The 19,567-nt window shown below is 31.4% G+C and overlaps 1 protein-coding gene and 1 long non-coding RNA gene across 9 annotated transcripts in view; both read right to left on the minus strand.

The window, feature by feature from the left end:
• Positions 1-19,567, minus strand: part of SUPT3H (SPT3 homolog, SAGA and STAGA complex component) — a 416,859-nt gene that overhangs the window by 346,500 nt on the left and 50,792 nt on the right. The window lies entirely within an intron of this gene.
• On the minus strand, positions 11-18,276 carry LOC118610058. The gene is made up of 2 exons (XR_004953778.1): positions 16,208-18,276; positions 11-673 (listed from the first exon to the last, which is right to left on the minus strand). It is a non-coding gene; the product is annotated as an uncharacterized LOC118610058 (long non-coding RNA).

Here is a 19,567-nt window from a genome sequence, read left to right on the forward strand (position 1 = left end):
CAATCAGTAATGCTTTAAAATGTATTTATTAATCACAAAAATATTTACACATAAGAGACATAATAGTGTGCATATTTGGCAAGGTATTTTAAAGTCTACATTCAATATTCTCTGAGTATTATTTATAAATCCACAGATTCCTTGCAAAAATCAAGCTGTGGGATACTTTAAGGTATTCTTAAAACCTAACCCCTTGGTAAAAACAAATCATAAAGAGTACGACCTTTTGCCCATCCTCTGTTCATCAATCCATCCTTTCCACCTACCATTCCTCTTCTCCACTAAACTGCACTTTGGTAGAGCAATATCACAGCACTGTGTGCAATTCATTCCTATGAGTGCACTCTGTATTTAATAATACACAGGTGATACACATTACATTATACACTATTGTCCCTATAGGATCCACAGGAGATATTTCTAGTCTCAGCAACAGGAAAGAATGGATAACACTCTTCAATCTTATAGGAAACCTTGGTTCGTTCTATTGTTTTTCATATTCCACCTTCAACAATTTTGCATATTAACATACTAGATTGCAGTCCTATTTTCTTAACAACTTCTTCAAACATTTCTTCAAACATCAATCTTTATTCTAGTGAAATTTTGAAGGGGAGGTTTTCAATCACTATCATAAATCAATATCCAGAATCATTTATGATAAACAAAGGAACTGTAAAAGAAAGAACAAAAATGTTATTAAATTATAACGATATACCACTACTTGCTTTTTGCTAGAACTTTTCAGTTAACATTTTTTTAAATTATGAATTAAAGATAGAAGATGACTGAAAACATACTAGAAAGTCATCATTTTTTTCCAAACACATTATCTGATATAGTTGAAATCCCTCACTCTCCTTCCCTTCTCAGAAATTACCACAGTTAGTGTGCATCCTTCTCATCCTTGTTGTGGAATACTATTCTTATGCACTGTACATAAGAATGACTTTACAATAAAGTCATTACAGTATATATGCTTCTACAGTTTGCTTTTGGCACTCAACTTTGTTTTCAAAATGTATCCATTCACGTTAATACATAGTGACTTAATTAAACTACTCAATAGCAACCATTCTATGTATTTGTTTCCACTTATTTATCCATTCCCCTATCTGACATTTGGATTGCTTTATTTTTGGTATTACAAGCAATGCTGCAATGAATGCTTTATGCATATTTCTTTGTGCTCAGTTTCTTTGTCCTAGGAACTTGGTCAATATACATTAACTTTCTCTGAGCTTTTGCTTCTTCCTCTGCAAAATAGAAATAAAAACAAAACCTCCAGAGCTGATGATAAGTAAGATAATCCAAGAATGTCACATCTACTATAATCTAAGCATTATGCAAGAGAGAATTAAACTTTATCTCATTTTAGCCTTACAATTATCTTTCAAGATATATTATCATCACTTGTAATGATTTAGGATAGCTTCTAAGAAGCAATGTGGTTCAACTAAAAGTCACAGTTATTAAGTGATGGAAGAAAAATTTAAATTAAACCCTTAATAATTAGAACATAATTTATCTTTCCTCTTATACCAATGGTATAACTTGGTGGAGTTCTCAAAAATATTATTTATTCTCTTAGAAATTAATCTGAACCTCAATGAGATTATCACTTCACGACCTTTCAGCAATCTAACAGCAATTCCAGACATATAGTATTTCTCCAAATGCTCTACACTCTTCATTATTCAGCAAATATCACTGATATGCAATTTGCCATCAACCATATTAGTCAAGGGAAATACACTGTGATTCTCTCCCCTTGTCTGTGCAACAAAGATGTGCATTAAAACCAACATGGTCAAAACTTTGATGAAACCAGAAACCACAGGGTAGTGAAAGAAGTAGATGGCAGTGGCAGTTGATTTTGCTGACATTACCATAAACTGCAAGACTGCAGATAAGGCACTTAGCCTTCCTGTGCTTCCTTCCACTCTGCTACCTGTTCATGGAAAAGTAATAGTACCGACTGCATAGTGTTACTGCGAGGACCAGCAACAGCAGGCAGCACTGTGCTCATCTGTTTACATCCACTATCTCATCTGATCCTTACTGAAGTCCAAGGGGCAGGGAAAGCAGAGAGCAAGCACACTCTTAACCCTATCTTATAGATAAAGACATTAAGGTTGATGTTTGCCCAAAATCATATCCTAAAGCAGCCCTAGGTCCAACAGGTATAAAGATTTGTTAATAAACATTTTGTATACAGTCTCTTAAGTTGTAGCATTACGTCTAGGAGCAAGCCCTCCTGACACTGGAGCATAGGGACTTTTGTTCTTATTACAAACATAAAAGGCAGTCCTACTTTCTCTCACCTTCGTACTTCCCCTCCCTGATATTACTAATGGTATGTAAAATTTTTACACTTGAACATCTACTTCCCTATGCAGCTAATCACCTATGGAAAACCCAGCACAGAGTAAACATCTAGTATGTATTTACTGAATGAATGATTCAACATCAATTGTTTATGAGCTCCTTGTATTAGGTACTTTGCAAACATTATCTAATTGAATGCTCACAACATCAACAAAATGGCTAGTACGCCCACCTTAGAGATGAAGGAGAAAATCACAGAGGCTGAATAATTTACTTTGGGTCATAGGGTTGATAATTTGCAGAGCCAGGGCTGGAACACAGTTAACAAACTCCAAAGCTATTACCTTTCTACAGCCTTATGCGTTCTCACTCTGAAGTGTACTAAAAAGTTTTATGAAAAGGTAGGACTTGTGATAACTTTAAAGATGACCAAGACTTCAGAAAGTGAAGACAAGGAAACCATTATAGACAAAGGATTGAACAGGAGTAAAACACAGAATACAGGGAGCAAGGAATAAGTTTGGGAAATGATGCCTAGCATCTTTACCTAAAATAAGCATTTAACCTAAGAGAAGATATATAGGTATGAAAGAGGTTTGGAAAGATTAATATGGTAGAAAAAATACAAACAAAGTATTAGATTGGATAAACCTGGAGACAGAGAAGTCAGTCAAGAGGTAGTGAAGTTTAAGGTATAAGATAAAAAAATGAAAGGGAAAGAAAGAATATAGGAAAACAAAGAACTGACAATCTACTAAAATAAAGGAGTCAAAAAGCAGAATTGCAGAATCTGATGACTGGAAGACGATGTCATTAAGAAATGATGTTGTCATCAAGGACTGCAAATTGGAGCAGCCACTATGGAAAACAGTATGAAGGTTTCTCAAAAAATTAAAAACGAAACTACCATATAACTCAGCATCCCACTTCTGGGTATTTACCCAAAGAAATCCAATTTGAAAAGATATATGTATCCCTATGTTCACTGCAGCATTATTTATAATAGTCAACATTTGGCAGCAATCTTAAGTGTCCATCAAGAGACAACTGGATAAACAAGATGTGGTACATGTATACAAGAAAATATTACTTGGCCATAAAAAAGAATGAAACTTTATCATTTACAACAATATGGATGGACCTACAGGGTATTATGCTAAGTGAAATAAATCAGACAGAAAAAGACAAATACCACGATTTCAATTATATGTGCAATCTAAAAGACAAAATCAACAACAACGACGACAAAACAGAAACAAACTCAGATACAGAGAATGAACTGATGGTTGCCAGATGGGGAGGGGGGCTGGAGGTCTGAGTGAAAAAGGGGAAGAAATTAAGTACAAATTGGTAGTTACAAAACAGTAATGGGCATGTAAAGTAGGAATACAGTCAATAATAATATTATAACAATGTATTGTGTCGGGCAAATACTCTGTTTGTTTGTTTGTTTACTAGACTTATGGGTGGATCACTTTATAAGTTATATAAATGTCTAACCACTATCTGTACACCTGAAACTAGTATACTATTCAACGTCAACTATAATTGAAAATATTTTTTAGTTAAATAAAAATATAAATGTTTTCTAAATGACAATTATACATATATGTATAAGTTTTATAATCAGGGGAAACAAATTCTTTTTAATTTTTAATTAATTAAATGAAGAAAAAGCAGTGAATCAAGAGGAGAATTGGAGATGTTTCACAGGTAATTCCCAGACATCTGTGCCTTGATCCACCTATAACATATCAAAAAAGTTATGTTATATAACTTTACAAAAATCAGAAAGGAGTCTTGCAAAATGTATCATAACACAACATAAAAAATATTTATTAAAATGTTATCTAACTCTTAATGACAAATAACTCAAAAGTCTATAACAATACATTGTAAAACATAGACAGCTCCTAGGACTGCTCAACTAAAAAAAATAAATGACTGAAGGTTACCAACATAATAATTAATTTATGAACTAAGTGATAAAATTTGAAAGTATCATATATTGCAAAGTAAATTAATATTTCACAAACTTTTCCTCCATAGTATAAAATTTATATCAAAATGTTTTGAAGTTTCCAATTTTATCTTAAATTTTGTTAACCTGACCTTGATCTCACAATAGAACTGTTTGTAATTATTAAAAATTACTTACTTAGAGATTAAAACTGATGCTTCAAAAATATGGCCCATTTTAATCTTGTGGCTTTTTATTATCCCTGGCATAAAGCCATAAAGCCACAGAAGTACAAAGTTTAAAAAGCATCAAAATAAATAAGAATATTTTATTAGTAAAACTATTGAAACAATATTAAACTAATGACTATTTAAAAACAAAAGCAGTAATAGGCTCTAAATAAGCAATCTCTGAATGAAATCTTAAAATAACTGAAGATCCCAAATACAAAAAAGGTGTTATACACATGCATACACAAACACATGCACACACATATACCCATGCACAAACATGTCACAAAAACTAGAGAAATAAAAGTTCAACCACATGAAAATGCTATAATACCCAAAAGGAGAAATACTATACAGTCACTAAAAATAATGTTATATTTTTAATATATTTAGAAAACAGATGTTAACTAAAAGATTTAAATAACAAAATCATGTACATATGCACAAATATGTCTCAAATACATACAAAAAAGAATTATTTAAATTTTTATCTCTATGAAAAAGAACTACAAGTATTTTTTATGCTCTTTATATTGTCCAACATTTTGCCATTTTTTAAATTAGCATACAAACACGATTTACAACAAAGCATAACAATGACGAGTTCTGATGAAAGTGACCCTTTGGCTAATAAACAGGCATTGAAAATGAAACAGATTCCCCAACTGTCTTTTCTTAAACAGTAACTGTATCAAGAATAACAACTTTTAAATGTAAAAAGAGATAGCCAAAAGCTTCAATTAGCCTGCCCCACAGTCTACTGCAATTGAACTTTATGATTCTCTTTCTTATACAAGTCTTATAAAAACTAAGAATAGACCTATTGCTTGAGTCATCCTCTTCCTCTTCCTACATATAGGCACTGAATCAACTCCTAACAACCCTCCAAATTCAGCTATCTTTCACTGAATCCTCCAGTTTGACTGAAAAATTACCCTTTTCTACCACTACCTATTATCCTGTTTATATACCTATGTAGTATTTAACAAAGTATTTTATTCATTGATTTATTTGTGTGCTCCAAATTCAACATGTGAACTATTCCTTATTCAACTCTGTAGTCCAAGTACTAACACAGAATGTAATATGTAATTACTGTTTAATAAAAGCTTATAAAATAAATAAATGAATGAATGACATTGAACTTTTAAATTCCATGTTTTAAGACACTGCTATATATAAAGTTGTTGTAAAAAAAAGACTCTGACTTCCAGTTTCCAGATGACATGTAAAGAGGTTGGAAATTATCACTCCCTTCCTCAAGACTAGAAAAAAACACAGATAAAAGCTCAAGGCAGCCAAGCCTTAGGGCCTCCCCTCCTACATTCCTGTGTTTTACCTTTCGGAGACCCACCAGGGTCAGTGAGTGTCAGAGAAAAATCTGAAAGTGGAGAGTGGACCCATTGTGAAAAAGCCCCAGAGTACTCTGTTCTGCTAAACAAAACCTAGCCCTTTGGGGAAACTAACCAACTTACATTACACCAAAGACTGACTGCCAGCACCCATTAGTCTTTGGCATGGGAGAAGGGATGCATACTCAAAGACAGCAGGAGAAACAAAAATAAGGACACTAGAGGAAATTTTAGTCTCTGATATTATGGCTAAAGTAATAGTAAACGCAGTCTAACTTCAAGCCAGATAACCATAAAAACCTCACACTGAAGGTCTATCTACCTCAGTTTCTTTCCACATACATCACATATGACTTTCAACAAAAAATTACAAAGCATGCTAATTAAGAAAAACACAGGTCTGAAGACAAAGAGATAAAGCAAGCATGAGAATTAGATTTATATATGGCAGAAATTTTGCAATTATCAGACAGAAATTTAAAATAACTATGGCTAGTATGCTAAGGGCTCTAATGAAATAAGTGAACAACATGTCAGATCAGATGGGTTATGTAAGCAAAGAGATGGAAATGCTAAGAAATAAGCAAAAGAAATGATTGCTAAAAAGGAAATGCTAAAAAAATCAAGCCACTATAAAAGAAAAGGATGATTTTTATGAGTCCATCAGTAGACTGAAATGGTAAAGAATCACAGAGCTTGAAGATCTGTCAACAAATGTCCAAAATTGAAAGCTAAGAAGAAAAAAATGAAAAAGATAAGAATATTCAAATGTGGGGAAATTACCCAAAAGTAACATGTGTGTGGTGGTAAAGAAAGAGGAAAAGAAGATATACTTGAAATAATAATGTTTGGGAATTTTCCAAAATGATGGACACCAAACCAAAGGTCCAGAAAGCTCAAAGAACACCAAGCAGAATAAATATCAAAATAATGACACCTAGGCACATAATATCCAAATTGTAGAAAAGCAAAGACAAATAGAAAATCTTGAAAGAAGCTAGAAACAAACAAACAAACAAAAACTATACCTACAGAGAGGTCAAGGAATTACACCGCAATTCTCTTCAGAAACTATGCAAGCAAGAAGAAAGATGAGTGAAATATTTATTTAAAGTGTTGAAAGGGGGAAAAAAAAAACCCATAGATTTCTGTGTCCAGCAAAATTATTCTTCAAAAGTGAATGAGAAAAGGACTTTCTCATGCAAAATAACTTGAGAAATTCATTACTAGTAAATCTGCCTTACAAGAAATCTCAGAATTCTTCAAAGAGAAAGAAAATAATATGTCAGAAACAGATTTGTATAAAGAAACAGCGTAAGACAAGAAATAAAGGCAAAATACTTTTTAAATTCTATTTATTCTTAATGGATCTTTATTCTTAACAGATAACAGTTCAAAATAGTAATAATGTATTGTGATAATAGCTTATAAGTAAAATAAATATCAGTAATGCTATGAGGAAGGTGTACTCTTTTCTAAGATACTTGTATTACCCATGAAGCCATATACAGTGTTATTGCAAGTGGATTTTAAATAGTTTTAAGAATATATTTCCAACTCTAGAATAATAGCTTTTAAAAAGTTTTTAAAAAGTATAATTGACATATTAAAGGAAAAAAGAAAATGGAATCATATAAGATGCTCAATTAAAATCAGGAAAAGCATAAAGAGTGGAAGTAATAAAAAAAGAACAAGGGAAATGACAGATAAAAATTACAAATATGACAGATACTGATAAGAGACAATAAAATGTAGTAAGCATTGCTAAGCATGTCACTTAAAATGGAGTCGGGAGGCCACTGAGCAATTGGGGCCTGTGCACATCTCATATTTCAGTTCTCAGAACCGCTTCGAAGTTGCTGACCCCTATAGCTACACTTAGCTCAAGGCCAAACCGTAAACATAATGCATCAAGGACTGTTACATGGACATATATGGACTTTACTTCCTCCTTACCACAGCAACCAGACCATCTATAGTCTTCCCCTTGAAAGGAGCCAATCCCTATTAACCTAGTCAGCACACCTCATTTGCATAAAGAACCTAAACCAGAACTGCATCTGTGTTTTTGCTTTTATAAACTCTGACTTTCTTTGTTCTCTCTGGAGTGCAATTATGGTTGCTACCTATATTTGTGCGTCCTGGATTACAATTCCCCACTTCTATTTTACCTCCTCAAATAAATGCATTTTATTTTTTATTACAGTCTCTTTTTTTTTTTTTGGCTTTTGGTTAACATTAATACCACTAGACCAAGAAACACATGGATGAAAGAAAACTTAACAAGTTTAACAATATCTCAAACTAAATAAAAAAGAAAATACAACCCATCAAAATTTTCTTATGTAGAAAAAGAAGTGTTTAGAGAAATTTATTGCAATTATATTCATATATTAGAAAAAAAACAAAGATCTAAAAATCAATAATCCAAGTTTCCATGTTAAGAAAATAGAAAAAGGACAAATTAAACACAAAGTAGGCAGAATAAATAAAATTTAAGAGCCAAAATCAAAGAAACTGAAAACAGGAAATCAATAGAAAAAAATAATGAAACCAAAAGCTGGTTCTTTGAGAAAAATAAAATTTATAAACCTTTAGTTAGGTTTTTTTAAAAAAAAAAAAAAAGACAAATTACTAAGACGATAAATGAAAGAAGACATCACTGCCTATCACATGGATATTCAAAAGGCTAATAAAGGAATACTATGTACAATTCTATGCCCCAAAATTTGAAAACCTAAATAAAATGGACCAAATCCCTGAAAGACACAAGCAACCAAAACTTACACAAGGAGAAATAGATAATCTGAATAGGCCTATACCAATTTTTTTTTCCATTTTTTAAATTAAGTTTATTGGGGTAACATTGGTTAATACAATTATATAATTTTCAAGTATATATTATAATTTGACATCTATATATTCTATTGTGTAATTACCACCCAAAGTCCAGTTACTTTCATCTACCATATATCTGATCCCCTTTATTCACTTCACCCTCCTCTTACTCCACTATATTTGACCCCCTTTACCCTATCTACCTCTGCTTTCCCCTCCCCCACCCCATACCCTCTGGTAACCACTAGTCCATTGTCAATGTCCATAAGTCTCTGTTTATCCTGTTCATTTGTTGCTTTTAGGTTTCTATCCCACATATAAGTGATATAATGTGATTTTTAACCTTTTCTGTCTGGCTTATTTCACTTAGCATAATTATCTCGAGTTCAAGGGAAGTAAACGCAAAAATAAATGAATGGGACTATATCAAATTAAAAAGCTTCTGCTCTGCAAAAGAAACTGTCAACAAGGTAAAGTGACAATCATCCAAATGGGAAAATATGTTTACAAGCAACACCTCCAATAAAGGCCTAATATCCAAAATATACAAAGAACTCATACGACTCAGTAACAACAAAAAAACAAAGAATCCAATCAAAAAATGGGCAGAAGATCTGAACAGGCTCTTCTCCCTAGAGGACATACAAGTGGCCCACAAATATATGAAAAGATGTTCAACATTGCTAGCTATTAGGGAAATGCAAATCAAAACCACAATGAGATACCATCTCATACCTATTAGAATGGCTAAACTCAACGGGACAAGTAATAACAAATGTTTGAGAGGATGCGGAGAAATAGGGAACTTCCTACACTGCTGGTGGGTACAGTCACTATGGAAAACAGTATGGAGGTTCCTCAAAAAACTAAGAATTGATCTACCATATGATCCAGCAATCCTTCTACTGGGTATTACTCCAAGACTTGAAAACCTATATCCAAAAAGATATTTGCACACCGATGTTCATAGCAGCATTACTCACAATGGCCAGGACATGGAAGCAGCCAAACTGCCCTACGATAGATGATTGGCTAAAGAAGCCGTGGTACATGTATACAATGGAATATTACTCATCCATAAGAAGAGATGATAGACAGTCTATATTTATTTTCTTTAAATTGAATCAATAATTAACAACGTACCAATACCAGAAGCACTAAGCCTAGATGGTTTCACCGGTGAATTCTAGCAAACATTTATGTAAAAAATTCTCTACAATTCTGTACAATCTAATCCAGAAGGAATACTTCCTAAGTCAGTCTATGAAGCCAGCAATATCTAATACTAAAAGCAGACAAAAACTTTATATGTATGCAAACATAGAGAATATCTTCCATGAACATAGATACGAAATATCTTCCACTAAATATTAGCAAATCAAATCCAATAATAAACAGAAAGACTTATATGCCACGACCAAGTGGGATTTATTCCAGATGTGCAAGGCTCATACAACTTTTGAAAATCAACTGATAAAAGCCATCATCATATCAATAGGCTAAGAAGAAAAAACCATGTGTCCCTATCAATAGATAAAGAAAAAGCATCTAATAAAATCCAATACTCATTCATAATAAAAAATTGTCAGTAAACTAAAAATAGAAGGGAACATCCTCAACTTGATAAAGAACATCCGCAAAAAACATACGGTTAACATCATACTTAATGGGGAGAAACTAGATGCTTTCCTCCCTATGATCGGTAACAAGTTATCAGTAATTTAAATTTCATTAAAATGAAAAATATCCACTGTAATAACCCAATGTAATAACCCAAGGAAAGAAAATAAAAGGTATAAAGATTGGAAAGGAATAAAAATTAAAACTGTTTACAAATGACACGACTATCTATGGAGAAAATCACAAAGAATCAACAAAAAACTCCTGGAAATAAGCAATTAATAGCAAGGTTATATATATGAAACTCAATTACTTCTCTATGTATCAGCATCGATAATGGAAATGATAAAACTTTTTAAAAATAATATTTACATTGGCACAATAAAAATAAATACTTAAGTATTAATCTAACAAAACATGTAGAAAATCTGAAAAATTGATAAAGAGATCGACGATCTAGATGAATAAAAAAACCCCTGTATTCACTGATGGGAAGACTCAATATTTATTGTTAAGATGTCAGTTTTTTCCAATTGGATCTACAGATTCAATGCAATCCCAACGAAAATCTCAGCAAGTTACTTTGTGAATATAAACAAACTGATATATCACTATAACATAATAAAGTAAAGTAATCAAGACAGTATGGTCTTGGCAAAAAAAGTAAACATCAAAAGCAATGGAACAGAGACCCAGATAATACAGTCAACTGACCTTTGTCAAAAGAGAAAATCCAATGAATAGTCATTTTAACAAATGGTGCTGTAATAACTGAACATCCCAAAATTCATCTTTCACAAAAAAATGAACTCAAAATGAATCATAAACCAAAATGTAAAATTCAAAACTATGAAATTTATATGAGAATATAAGGAGGAAATCTAGACGAGATTTTCATTCATGAGATTAAAAACACTGGTAATTTGGACTTCACTAAAATGAAAGCCATCCACTGTGTGAAAGATACTGTTAAGAGAATGAAAAGGTAAGTCACAGATTGGGAGAAAATATCTGCAAAACACATAGCTGGTTTGGCGGCTCCTGAAAAAGCTAAACAGAATTGCTATATGACCCAGCACTTCCACTCCTGGGTTTATACTCAAAAGAATTGAAAATAGGGACTCAAACAGATACTTGGTACACCCATGCTCAACTACAGCATTAATCACAAGGGCCAAAAGGTGGAAACGATCCATGTCCATCAACAAATGAATATATAAACAAAATGTAGTTATATACAAAGAACTCTTAAAACTGAACAATTAAAAAATATATATATATTAAAAGCAGGTGAAAGATCTGAACGGACACCTCCCAAAGATGATATATAGATGACAAATAAGCATATGAAAAGATGCTCAACATAATCTATCATTAAGGACTTGCAAATTAAAACAATGACAACGTACCACTACATACCTATTAGAATGGCTGGAATCCAAAACACTGAGAAAAACAAACGCTGACAACGATGTGGAGCACCGAGAGCTCTTATTCATTACTGGTGCAAATGCAAAATAATACAGCCATTTTTGGACAACATTTTAGCAGTTTCTTACAAAATTAAAGGTAGTCTTGTGAAACAATCTACCAATAATGCTCCTAAGTATTTATCTAAATGAGTGGAAAACTTATGTCCATACAAAAACTTGCACTAAAATTTAAAGTAACTTTATTCGTAATTGCCAGAAGCTGGAAGCAACTGAGATGTCCTTCAAAAAAATGAATATATAAACAAACTGCTATATCCATACAATGAAATATTATTTAGCAGTAAAAAGAAATTAGCTATTAAGCAATAACAAAAAAAAAAAACAATAACAAAAACAAACAAACAAAATGGAAGAACCTTAAGTGAATACTGCTAAGTCAAAGAATCCAATATGAAAAGGCTATACTTTGTCTGATTCCAACCATATGACACTCTGAAAAACAGAATACTAAACGAAGAGTAAAAAGACCAGTTGCTAAAACAGTTAAGATGTTAAATGTCATGTTATGTGTATTTAAACAAAATTTCATAGGGACTTTTAGAAAAAGCTATTTTGTCTGATACTGCAATAGTCTATATATAACATTATACAACTGATGAAACCTACAGAACATAAATAATGACTCTTAATGTAAAACACTGACCTCGGTTAACAAGTGTATTAATATTGGGTCATCAATTATAACAAATGTAGGACATCGATGCAAGATGTTAATAGTAGAGAAACTGAGGCCTGCGGGGCTGGTGTATTGGAAGTCTGTACTTTCTGTTCAATTTTTCTGTAAAATTAAAACTGCTCAAAAGATAAAACCTGTTAATTTTTTTAAATGGCTATTTTTGACATTTTCAGTAATAAATTGTATAATGATTTCATGTAGTGAAAAACTACATTAGCAATTCTACTATATACGTATATCAATTATATTGTATTCTTCCTATTACTCATAATGATTTATGTGTCTTGTTTTATAATTAAGTACTTAGAAAAGGGGAGAGGTGTTAAAACAATCATGTTAGAACTTTATCATAAATGAAGGCTAATAGGCAATGACCATAGCTTCTAGGGGAGAAACAAAGGAGGAGGACTGCTCTTTTGTGAAGAAATTATTATATTTATAAAATAACAATTTTTCAACTGTCTCATCCTCACGTGCAATAACTGGAATTGTTTAAATTGTTTAAATGACCATATATAAAATAGGTGTTCAATAATATGAATTATAAACTTTTGCTTAAAGCCATCCCATTTACATATATAGCTCATTTATTTCAAATCTTAAGTATTAATACACTAAAGATCTCAAATTCAGATCAGAATATGGGTTTATATTCTCTTTACCAATAAAAAACAATGGTTGCCTTTTCCTGTTCAGTTGATATAATCACTACCATCATACAATAAATAATACTGAGTCTACCTAACGTAGGCGGATTCTCAGAACTAATTTATTTTGGATGGTGGGTGCAATGATTATTCTGCAGATCAAGTAATACCAAAATTAATTCATTCCTTTTTCTGGTCGAATTTAAATTTAAATATAAATGAAAAAGGAAAAATAGCTCATCAAAAGCACTAATCAGACTTCTGCTAAATATTTTATGCTTGGGCATTAAACCGAATGAATTTTGAAAAAAGAAAACATTTCTCTGGATAAAAGGTACAGGAATCTTAGTATCTATTAATAATAATGAACAAGGAGATAAATACTTACATTTATGACAATTTAGATATAAACTATAATCAAAATTATTTATTTGTATTTTAACCATTATTACTAAAAGGATTTTAGGGTGGCTTATAAAACTATTCACAATAAATAATTACATGATCAAGATGAACCTGCACTATGCAATTCAACAGAACTGTTACGAAGCACCAAAGATGTGATCTTTCAAATAACAACAACAACAACAACAAAATGGATTTTATAAATACTTTTTAATTCCATTGTAATATGTAAATTAAAAGTCTGGTCATTTTTCAAACTTTCTTGCCTTTTCTATAAAAGAAGATATCCACTGGGTCACAAATATCTACATAATGAAGTATAGGTGGCAGGAGGGGGCAAACTACAGCAGGTCAGCTGCCTGTTTATAAAGTTTTACTGGAACACAGACAGACACATTTACTTATTGTCTAATTTATTCACTGCCTGCTTTCAGACTACAATGGCAGAGCTGAGCAGTGAACAGAGATCCTATGTCTCACAAAGCCAAAAATATTTACTATTTGGCCCTCTATAAAAAAACAGACTCCAGTAGGGTATTTACTAGTATAATACAAATTCAAAATAATCTGCATAGAGAGAGAGATGTAGGCTTCTGCTCATTGAATACTTCTTAAGAGAGTAAGACTGAATAATATAAACAATTTAGTACAAGTAGTACAACCCAATAGTATGAATTTAACATGAATGAACGTTTTAAGGTACTTTTATAAATTTTCAAAGCATTCAGTTAAGAATAAACAAATGACACACTAATAACATGATGGTTTTGATCCTCTAAAAATCTCTAGCTTATCGGTCTAGACTTGAGTTACTGTAAGACAAATGTTAAACTTTTAAAGTTGGTATTTGCAAAAATATTTTACCATTTCTAATTTATACTTGCCATGTAGAAATTTGTGAAAATTAGCTGTTTTACTGCGAATAGAACTTAAATGCAAAAAGTAAAATGATCAACTAAAATCTAAAATTGCTACATATAGCCCAGTCTGTTCATAATTACTTTTTTTTTAAAGTGACTACATATACAAATAAATGAAATTTTCCCCATCTAATTTCACTTTGATACCAAATCCTTATACATCTTTTTCTGCATAATGCTTCACATTTCAGAATTCACTATTTAAGGTGGAAAATAATAAAATGAACACCCGTATACCCTTTGCCTGGATTCACCAATTATTAGCATTTGCCACATTTATTTTATGTATGTACTTGTTTACGCATGGTACTAACTTCTTGAACATAATTCATCATGCACTTTAAGAATATTTTTCTATCATATATGCGCAATAGCATTATCACCCTTAACAAATATTTCATAGGATGACTGATATCCAGTACATATTCATTCCATTTTCCTCAAACATCCTAAAAATAACTTATGAAGCTTTTTAAAAAATCTAGCATCTAATAAAGATTCGCATACATGACCAATTTCTGAGAGGTGAGGGTCAAATTTTTCATTAAATGATCTTTTTCTGTATACTATGTTGTCTCTTCTTTTCATAACTTGTTTTCTGGAAAAGCTGTAGGAACACAATTTCCTCACTGCTTTCCTGCCAGAACCATTCAGCAATGGAAGGGTACTACGATAAGTGAGGAGGATATTGAATTTCCAATTATATCAGTAGATTCTGTTTTCCCTATGAAAATACCTAGAATGAAACTGTAATCTTATCTTAGCTAGTTACAATTTTTTAGAAATATATACCTAACCAACATTCATTGATCATCAAGTGAAAAGTATTATGACTAATTACCTGCCAGGGCTCAGGAAGTCAAGCTATAATACTAATAATTTATTACTAACAACTTAAGCTTCAGGGATAATTATCCAAATGTATTTTATAAAAAGAAACATTTTATACAAGTCTAAACAGTGCTCTTTTCTGGTCACTGAAAAAGCCAGTTTTAGAAGACTAAGCATACTTTTTTTAAACATATAGTCAATTTTACAGTTCACTAATAAATTTTTAATCATCCAATAAAAAGATGGCTTACATATTATGCTTATGTATTAAGAAATTGACTTCTTTGGCTTTTGTTTCAATGCTTTCATACTTTTACAAAAATTTAAAACTTACATTTTAAACAATGCTTTATTATATCATTATTTAAAAAAAAAAATGTACTTCTGAACATCCAGAACTACACATTTTTCCTAACGATTAATGTAATTGAAGTATATGGATATTTCAACATTCTCTCTTAATCTATTTGATCTTAAAATTCAAATTGGAGCAGTTTTAGACTACTAAACTATCTGAGAAACTGAGATTTCCAATGGGAATACTGTCAAATTTATAAAAACAACAAGATCAGTATTCTAATGATTCATTTTCAACATATTTTCTATATTGTTAATTATGACTGAATTCAGAGTATTTTCCAGTATAAATTATTAATACACAAGGCTTAACAAATAGAGACCTAAATCTGCAATCGCCTTTACCAAAACCAGTGAAAAATCTATACACAGCAGTGAAATTGGCATGCAAATAAAAGAACTGTCAAGACATGTATCCCTAAAAATAAGCCTACAATAACTATTTTAAAGGCTGTGTGTGGTCTCACCCATACATTTTGGCAAGATGCACTTTCTCCAACCACAGCTAGATTCATCCAAAAGCAGTGGCACTGGAGAGCCTCTGTCTCACCTGTCAAAGTTGAAGAACGTTGTTCCAAAGACCACCATGAGTCCATGGAGAAAAGCCACAATGCTACAGCTGTTATTGATAAGCAGTCTCTAAAAGAGAAATACTTCAAACAATTAAGCAAATCATCCTTAATAGAGATATAGACAGAGAGACAATATTTAATGTTTAAATGATGAGAAGACAAATACCATGCCATGTCTGACACAGCGGTAATTTATATATTGGAATACAAAGAGGGAGTCTTTCATAAGAAACACAGATTTTATAGTCTTTTCTATTCTTGCTCTGATAAAATTTCTATACATTGTTTATCAATTCAAAACTCTACTATGTTCCCTTATTTAAATCTTCAAAAAAGATTATGAGGCTTATAAAGCCTCATAATTCATTTAAATTATCAAGGTACTAAATTCATCAAAATTGCTATAGTTTGACAGCTAAGAGCACAGGAGATTTAAGATTTATAAACAGAAATCCTAAGTATATTAAAATCTGATTATTTAAGAAGATTCCATATTTTTTCAACCACATTATAAAAGTGCTTTACATTTCTGCTTTAGACTAACCCTCCCTACAGTAAAGCATATGGACTGATCAGGTAAGCTATAGGTAGGTTAACATAAATAAGAAAGAGCAAGAAAAACAATTACTTTGGAAAGAAATATGCCTCAGTGGACAATTCAAGTCCCACCTCAAACCTGGCAATAAAAGACAACTTAAAACAAAATAGAAAGAAATATATCAGGCTGGGTAAAAAGTTTAAATAATCATGATGAGTATCTCATAATTCAACTTTTTTTCCAACTAGATGGCAATGTCCTCTAACCCTATTTAATACTGCAAGAATTCAATTAAAAAAAGAAAAGTGGTATCCTTTTATGCCTTTTCCAGAAAAGTTGATATCCAAAAGGTTCTTATTATAAGACAGTTCCACCTACAACCAAGATCTTCAGCACGAAGACAGAGCTCCAATGTACTATGATGTCCCACAGTTTCATTTAATATATTCTCAATACAAAGTTTCCAAAAATATTAGTTTCGCTTTTCCCCAGATATATTTAGTACATTAGCTAGTATAGTTAGGATATTATTTTTCTTTGGTTTTGTCAGTAGCATGTTTGATATAAATTTTATTAAGTGGTAGTATATGTAACATTGCATTGTGGGTAGCAGTTTCCTGCTTTAGCCTAGCCACATCCTCAGCTGTCATATGAGCATGTTTCCCATATTTTCTGCAAGTTCTCGCCTTTTTTTCTTCTTAGAAAAATGACAGCATTAGAAGATGAATTGTTCTAATAATTATAAGAAACATGAATTATTTATACAGCTACATTACACAAGTTACAGCTCACGCTGCACTTCGAAGACCAGTCAAAAAGAGGGAAAAAAACAAATCCTCAAAATTAAAGTGTAATGTCATGTGAAACAATATGTTAAAATAAATTAAGATAGCAATAGGAACTGAAAACTGTTAAAAGAAAGAAACTCACTGTTATCAGATGCCAACACCATCTAACAAACGAGGTGTATGTACTACTTCAGGATATAACTATGCTTTGCCTTGAATGTTAGGTGCTTCGAACCTGCCAGGTATTCATTAGTGAGAATTAATGTCAATATCCCCTACTAGAACCTTAATAATCTACTTTGAGACACTATAGAAATATCAAAACAGAGAAAGAGAAACCGAAAAAGCCAGGGGAGAGAGAGAGGAACGGAGGGAAGAAAAGGAATGGAGTAAAAGAAAGGGGGAGAGCGAGGAGGAGAAAAGTTCAGTATTTTCTCTTTTGGTATCCAATTTCTACATAATCTCACACATTCAGACAGATCGCTGTTAATACTAAACAAATGAAGTTGTTTAAGCAATCATGGACATAGTGGTGCTCTGGGGTTTTTATGTAATTTAAAAGCAAAATGAGGAGAAAAAAATAAAAGAAATATTCATCACAAAAAGTAATGCAAAATACTCTGTACACATACACAACCACAGACATGTGCATACAGTTGTGTACACAGACATACACTGCATTAAAATAAGGAAGTAGAACTAATATCTCATAATCATAAATTAAAATACTAATAAAATTATATGCATTTTACTAATGTAAAAAATTTTTAAATCATCAATATAAAACCCAATAAATGCAATGTAAGCTTAAAGAGCTATACATTAAATCCAAAAATAACCCCAAAAACAAAAAACAAAAAATTGTCGCATACTAAACTGAAACAATAAATTAAGAAAGTGTCTGCTAAAACCTCATAATCAGTGAGAACATTTTAAGCCAAATTAGGATTTCTACAATTTACAAAATTGTTACATTAAACCATTTGTTTCTATTGTTTTCAATTAAAAAGAAAAATAAATAAAAGAGCCACAAACAAGTTTAAAATAAAAAAAATCACATAGAAATGACAATATTAATATTGATAAACTAAAACGACTGTATCTAAATAAGATCATTAGTTCAGAAAATAAAAAAATAATTTAAAAGGTAGCAGTGAAAATATATGTAGCATTTAAAACGCTATTATACTGTTATTTGGCTAATAGCATACAATATAAAAAGTTTGACTAATGTTAACAAATTTAGTAAATACAAGGTGATGGAGAAGCAAGATAACTAACTTCTTTACTTTTTGAAATTAATTTGAAGTTCAGAGCTGTATTTCATTTCCCTGGCATTATAATGCATAATTTATACATCAGACTTAAACTTGTTACTTACTTCAACATAGAAAATACTAACATAATCCCCCAAAAGGATGAAGTTTTGAGGGTCTTTGAAGAACTAAGAAAAAACCCTATGGTTTCCATTTCTGATCTTAAGCATAGGATAAATCCATAATTAAGAGCTTTATTTGCAGAGACTTTTCTGAGTCAGGCTTTCTTCATCACATGTGATAAGTTATTTCTAATGAAACAAACTGACAATTATCAAATATATACCAGTTATCACTGTTGTTTTTCAATTTTTACCATAAAGTTATATTTGCTCTACAGAGAATATATTTTCAATTTAGAAAAAAAAAATTATAGATAATGAATATCCAAACTTTAGAGCACATGCCTTCGCTATCTTTCTCCTGCCAGAATTTGACAGGCCTCACACGAAACAGAAAGGATATATTTAGCAATATCTACTAAACTCTTATGCAATAAAAGTGATTAACCTGACCCAAAAATTATGTGCAGGAGAGTTACCTGCAAAAAGAGAATAAAAAGTCAAAAAACACCTAGATGTTAAAAATCATTCAAATACATTAAAGTCAATTCGGAGGGCCAAAGTATGCATAATTTTTAAAAATTTTAAGGAAGAAAATATTTAACAAAAAGTTGGGCTTGTCAGAGAATCTTTA

Source organism: Rousettus aegyptiacus, unplaced genomic scaffold, assembly GCF_014176215.1.
Source record: "Rousettus aegyptiacus isolate mRouAeg1 unplaced genomic scaffold, mRouAeg1.p scaffold_m13_p_1, whole genome shotgun sequence".
Taxonomy (NCBI): domain Eukaryota; kingdom Metazoa; phylum Chordata; class Mammalia; order Chiroptera; family Pteropodidae; genus Rousettus; species Rousettus aegyptiacus.